At 53.2% G+C, this 6,170-nt stretch overlaps 2 non-coding genes across 2 annotated transcripts; both read left to right on the top strand.

Moving 5' to 3' along the window:
* The first annotated feature begins 247 nt into the window (after nucleotides 1-247).
* On the top strand, nucleotides 248-324 carry TRNAN-GUU (transfer RNA asparagine (anticodon GUU)). Its single transcript has one exon. It is a non-coding gene; the product is annotated as a tRNA-Asn (tRNA).
* Nucleotides 325-2,886: 2,562 nt separating this feature from the next.
* Nucleotides 2,887-2,963, top strand: TRNAN-GUU (transfer RNA asparagine (anticodon GUU)). Its single transcript has one exon. It is a non-coding gene; the product is annotated as a tRNA-Asn (tRNA).
* The last annotated feature ends 3,207 nt before the right edge of the window (nucleotides 2,964-6,170 follow it).

Genomic DNA, 6,170 nt, shown 5'->3' with positions numbered 1-6,170 from the left:
GTTGGTGTTTCGAGCCCTCCCGGGAGTGGTGTGTTCCTTTTTTCTTTGCGCTGATTGCTTTGAAGATAAGTTCTGATGGTGGTGAGAGTGGAGCACGACTGTCTCCGTGGCGCAGTTGGCTAGCGCAATCGGCTGTTAACCGAAAGCTTGGAGGTTCGAGCCCACCCGGTGGTGGTGCGGCGCTTTTTTTTTTCTTTGGGCTGATAGCTTTGAAGATATGTTCTGATGGTGGTGAGAGTGGAGCAGGACTGTCTCCGTGGCGCAATTGGCTAGCGCGCTCGGCTGTTAACCGAAAGGTTGGAGGTTCAAGCCCTCCCGGGAGTGGTGTGTTGCTTTTTTCATTGCGCCGATAGCTTTGAAGATATCTTCTGATGGTGGTGAGAGTGGAGCACGACTGCCTCCGTGGCGCAATTGGCTAGCGCTATCGGCTGTTAACCGAAATGTTGGAGGTTCGAGCCCACCCAGTGGTGGTGCGGTGCTTTTTTTTTTTGGGCTGATAGCTCTGAAGAAATGTTCTGACGGTGGTGAGAGTGGAGCAGGACTGTCTCCGTGGCGCAATTGGTTAGCGCGATCGGCTGTTAACCGAAATGTTGGAGGTTCGAGACCTCCCGTGAGGGGTGTGTTGCTTTTTTCTTTGGGCTGATAGCTTTGAAGATATGTTCTGATGGTGGTGAGAGTGGAGCACGACTGTCTCCGTGGCGCAAATGGCTAGCGCGATCGGCTGTTAACCGAAATGTTGGAGGTTCGAGCCCACCCAGTGGTGGTGCGGCGCTTTTTTTTCTTTGGGCTGATAGCTCTGGAGAAATGTTCTGACGGTGGTGAGAGTGGAGCAGGACTGTCTCCGTGGCGCAATTGGTTAGCGCGATCGGCTGTTAACCGAAAAGTTGGAGGTTCGAGACCTCCCGTGAGGGGTGTGTTGCTTTTTTCTTTGCGCTGATAGCTTTGAACATATGTTCTGACGGTGGTGAGAGTGGAGAACGAACGTCTCCGTGGCGCAATTGGCTAGCGCGATCGGCTGTTAACCGAAAGGTTGGAGGTTCAAGCCCACCCGGTGGTGGTGCGGCGCTTTTTTTTCTTTGGGCTGATAGCTTTGAAGATATGTTCTGATGGTGGTGAGAGTGGAGCAAGACTGTCTCCGTGGCGCAATGGGCTAGCGCAATCGGCTGTTAAACGAAAGGTTGGAGTTTCGAGCCCTCCCGGGAGTAGTGTGTTGCTTTTTTCTTTGCGCTGATAGCTTTGAAGATAAGTTCTGATGGTGGTGAGAGTGGAGCCCGACTATCTCCGTGGCGCAATTGGCTAGCGCGATCGGCTGTTAACCGAAAGGTCGGAGGTTCGAGCCCACCCAGTGGTGGTGCGGCGCTTTATTTCTTTTGGCTGATAGCTTTGAAGATATGTTCTGATGGTGGTGAGAGTGGAGCAGAACTGTCTCCGTGGCGCAATTGGCTAGCGCGATCAGCTGTTAACCGAAAAGTTGGAGGTTCGAGTTCTCCCGGGAGGGGTGTGTTGCTTTTTTCTTTGCGCTGATAGCTTTGAAGATATGTTCTGATGGTGGTGAGAGTGGAGCACGACTGTCTCCGTGGCACAATTGGCTAGCGCGATCAGCTGTTAACCGAAAGGTCGGAGGTTCGAGCCCACCCGGTGGTGGTGCGGCGCTTTTTTTTGGGCTGATAGCTTTGAAGATATGTTCTAATGGTGGTGAGAGTGGAGCAAGACTGTCTCCGTGGCGCAGTGGGCTAGCGCGATCGGCTGTAAACCGAAAGGTTGGAGTTTTGAGCCCTCCCGGGTGTGGTTTGTTCCTTTTTTCTTTGCGCTGATTGCTTTGAAGATAAGTTCTGATGGTGGTGAGAGTGGAGCACGACTGTCTCCGTGGCGCAGTTGGCTAGCGTGATCGGCTGTTAACCGAAAGCTTGGAGGTTCGAGCCCACCCGGTGGTGGTGCGGCGCTTTTTTTTTCTTTGGGCTGATAGCTTTGAAGATATGTTCTGATGGTGGTGAGAGTGGAGCACGACTGTCTCCGTGGCGCAATTGGCTAGCGCGATCAGCTGTTAACCGAAAGGTCGGAGGTTCGAGCCCACCCGGTGGTGGTGCGGCGCTTTTTTTTTCTTTGGGCTGATAGCTTTGAAGATATGTTCTGATGGTGGTGAGAGTGGAGCAGAACTGTCTCCGTGGCGCAATTGGCTAGCGCGATCGGCTGTTAACCGAAAATTTGGAGGTTGGAGTCCTCTCGGGAGGGGTGTGTTGCTTTTTTCTTTGCTCTGATAGCTTTGAAGATATGTTCTGATGGTGGTGAGAGTGGAGCAAGACTGTCTCCGTGGCGCAATGGGCTAGCGCGATCGGCTGTTAACCGAAAAGTTGGAGGTTCGAGACCTCCCGTGAGGGGTGTGTTGCTTTTTTCTTTGCGCTGATAGCTTTGAAGATATGTTCTGACGGTGGTGAGAGTGGAGCACGACTGTCTTCGTGGCGCAATTGGCTAGCGCGATCGGCTGTTAACCGAAAGGTTGGAGGTTCGAGCCCACCCGGTGGTGGTGCGGCGCTTTTTTTTTGGGCTGATAGCTTTGAAGATATGTTCTAATGGTGGTGAGAGTGGAGCAAGACTGTCTCCGTGGCGCATTGGGCTAGCGCGATCGGCTGTAAACCGAAAGGTTGGTGTTTCGAGCCCTCCCGGGAGTGGTGTGTTCCTTTTTTCTTTGCGCTGATTGCTTTGAAGATAAGTTCTGATGGTGGTGAGAGTGGAGCACGACTGTCTCCGTGGCGCAGTTGGCTAGCGCAATCGGCTGTTAACCGAAAGCTTGGAGGTTCGAGCCCACCCGGTGGTGGTGCGGCGCTTTTTTTTCTTTGGGCTGATAGCTTTGAAGATATGTTCTGATGGTGGTGAGAGTGGAGCAGGACTGTCTCCGTGGCGCAATTGGCTAGCGCGCTCGGCTGTTAACCGAAAGGTTGGAGGTTCAAGCCCTCCCGGGAGTGGTGTGTTGCTTTTTTCATTGCGCCGATAGCTTTGAAGATATCTTCTGATGGTGGTGAGAGTGGAGCACGACTGCCTCCGTGGCGCAATTGGCTAGCGCGATCGGCTGTAAACCGAAATGTTGGAGGTTCGAGCCCACCCAGTGGTGGTGCGGTGCTTTTTTTCTTTGGGCTGATAGCTCTGAAGAAATGTTCTGACGGTGGTGAGAGTGGAGCAGGACTGTCTCCGTGGCGCAATTGGTTAGCGCGATCGGCTGTTAACCGAAAAGTTGGAGGTTCGAGACCTCCCGTGAGGGGTGTGTTGCTTTTTTCTTTGGGCTGATAGCTTTGAAGATATGTTCTGATGGTGGTGAGAGTGGAGCACGACTGTCTCCGTGGCGCAAATGGCTAGCGCGATCGGCTGTTAACCGAAATGTTGGAGGTTCGAGCCCACCCAGTGGTGGTGCGGCGCTTTTTTTTCTTTGGGCTGATAGCTCTGGAGAAATGTTCTGACGGTGGTGAGAGTGGAGCAGGACTGTCTCCGTGGCGCAATTGGTTAGCGCGATCGGCTGTTAACCGAAAAGTTGGAGGTTCGAGACCTCCCGTGAGGGGTGTGTTGCTTTTTTCTTTGCGCTGATAGCTTTGAAGATATGTTCTGACGGTGGTGAGAGTGGAGAACGAACGTCTCCGTGGCGCAATTGGCTAGCGCGATCGGCTGTTAACCGAAAGGTTGGAGGTTCAAGCCCACCCGGTGGTGGTGCGGCGCTTTTTTTTCTTTGGGCTGCTAGCTTTGAAGATATGTTCTGATGGTGGTGAGAGTGGAGCAAGACTGTCTCCGTGGCGCAATGGGCTAGCGCAATCGGCTGTTCAACGAAAGGTTGGAGTTTCGAGCCCTCCCGGGAGTAGTGTGTTGCTTTTTTCTTTGCGCTGATAGCTTTGAAGATAAGTTCTGATGGTGGTGAGAGTGGAGCCCGACTATCTCCGTGGCGCAATTGGCTAGCGCGATCGGCTGTTAACCGAAAGGTCGGAGGTTCGAGCCCACCCAGTGGTGGTGCGGCGCTTTATTTCTTTTGGCTGATAGCTTTGAAGATATGTTCTGATGGTGGTGAGAGTGGAGCAGAACTGTCTCCGTGGCGCAATTGGCTAGCGCGATCAGCTGTTAACCGAAAAGTTGGAGGTTCGAGTTCTCCCGGGAGGGGTGTGTTGCTTTTTTCTTTGCGCTGATAGCTTTGAAGATATGTTCTGATGGTGGTGAGAGTGGAGCACGACTGTCTTCGTGGCGCAATTGGCTAGCGCGATCGGCTGTTAACCGAAAGGTTGGAGGTTCGAGCCCACCCGGTGGTGGTGCGGCGCTTTTTTTTTGGGCTGATAGCTTTGAAGATATGTTCTAATGGTGGTGAGAGTGGAGCAAGACTGTCTCCGTGGCGCAGTGGGCTAGCGCGATCGGCTGTAAACCGAAAGGTTGGAGTTTTGAGCCCTCCCGGGTGCGGTTTGTTCCTTTTTTCTTTGCGCTGATTGCTTTGAAGATAAGTTCTGATGGTGGTGAGAGTGGAGCACGACTGTCTCCGTGGCGCAGTTGGCTAGCGTGATCGGCTGTTAACCGAAAGCTTGGAGGTTCGAGCCCACCCGGTGGTGGTGCGGCGCTTTTTTTTTCTTTGGGCTGATAGCTTTGAAGCTATGTTCTGATGGTGGTGAGAGTGGAGCACGACTGTCTCCGTGGCGCAATTGGCTAGCGCGATCAGCTGTTAACCGAAAGGTCGGAGGTTCGAGCCCACCCGGTGGTGGTGCGGCGCTTTTTTTTTCTTTGGGCTGATAGCTTTGAAGATATGTTCTGATGGTGGTGAGAGTGGAGCACGACTGTCTCCGTGGCGCAATTGGCTAGCGCGATCGGCTGTTAACCGAAAGTTTGGAGGTTCGAGCCCACCCGGTGGTGGTGCGGCGCTTTTTTTTTCTGTGGGCTGATAGCTTTGAAGTGATGTTATGATGGTGGTGATAGTGAAGCAGGACTGTCTCCGTGCCGCAATTGGCTAGCGCGATCGGCTGTTATCTGAAAAGTTGGAGGTTCGAGCCCACCCGGTGGTGGTGCGGCGCTTTTTTTTCTTTGCGCTGATAGCTTTGAAGATATGTTCTGATGGTGGTGAGAGTGGAGCAGGACTGTCTCCGTGGCGCAGTTGCCTAGCGCGATCGGCTGTTAACCGAAAGCTTGGAAGTTCGAGCCCACCCGGTGGTGGTGCGGCGCTCTTTTTTCCTTTGGGCTTATAGCTTTGAAGATATGTTCTGACGGTGGTGAGAGTGGAGCACGACTGTCTCCGTGGCGCAATTGGCTAGCGCGATCGGCTGTTAACCGAAAGGTTGGAGGTTCGAGCCCACCCGGTGGTAGTGCGGCGCTTTTTTTTTCTTTGGGCTGATAGCTTTGAAGATACGTTTTAATGGTGGTGAGAGTGGAGCAGGACTGTCTGCGACGCGCAACTGGCTAGCGGGATCGGCTGTTAACCGAAAGGTTGGAGTTTCGAGCCCTCCCGGGAGTGGTGCGTTGCTTTTTTCTTTGCGCTGATAGCTTTGAAGATATGTTCTGATGGTGGTGAAAGTGGGGCACGACTGTCTCCGTGGCGCAATTGGCTAGCCCGATCAGCTGTTAACCGAAAGGTTGGAGGTCCGAGCCCACCCGGTGGTGGTGCGGCGTTTTTATTTCTTTGGGCTGATAGCTCTGAAAAAATGTTCTGACGGTGGTGAGAGTGGAGCACGACTGTCTCCGTGGCGCAAATGGCTAGCGGCATCGGTTGTTCACCGAAAGGTTGGAGGTTCGAGCCTACCCGGTGGTGGTGTGGCGCTTTTTTTTCTTTGAACTGATAGCTTTGAAGATATGTTCTGATGGTGGTAAGAGCGGAGCAAGACTGTCTCCGTGGCGCAATTGGCTAGCGCGATCGGCTGTTAACCGAATGGTTGGAGTTTCGAGCCCACCCGGTGGTGGTGCGGCACTTTTTTTTCTTTGGGCTTTGAAGATATGTTCTTATGGTGGTGAGAGTGGAGCAGGACTGTCTCGGTGGCGCAATTGGCTAGCGCGATCGGCTGTTAACCGAAAATTTGGAGGTTCGAGCCCTCTCGGGAGTGGTGTGTTGCTTTTTTCTTTGCGCCGATAGCTTTGAAGATATGTTCTGATGGTGGTGAGAGTGGAGCAGAACTGTCTCTGTGGCGCAATTGGCTAGCGCGATTGGCTGTTAACCGAAAGGT

Source organism: Rhipicephalus microplus, chromosome 9, assembly GCF_043290135.1.
Source record: "Rhipicephalus microplus isolate Deutch F79 chromosome 9, USDA_Rmic, whole genome shotgun sequence".
NCBI lineage: Eukaryota > Metazoa > Arthropoda > Arachnida > Ixodida > Ixodidae > Rhipicephalus > Rhipicephalus microplus.
Note: the sequence above shows the minus strand (reverse complement) of the source record. Positions and strands in the feature narration are given on the sequence as shown.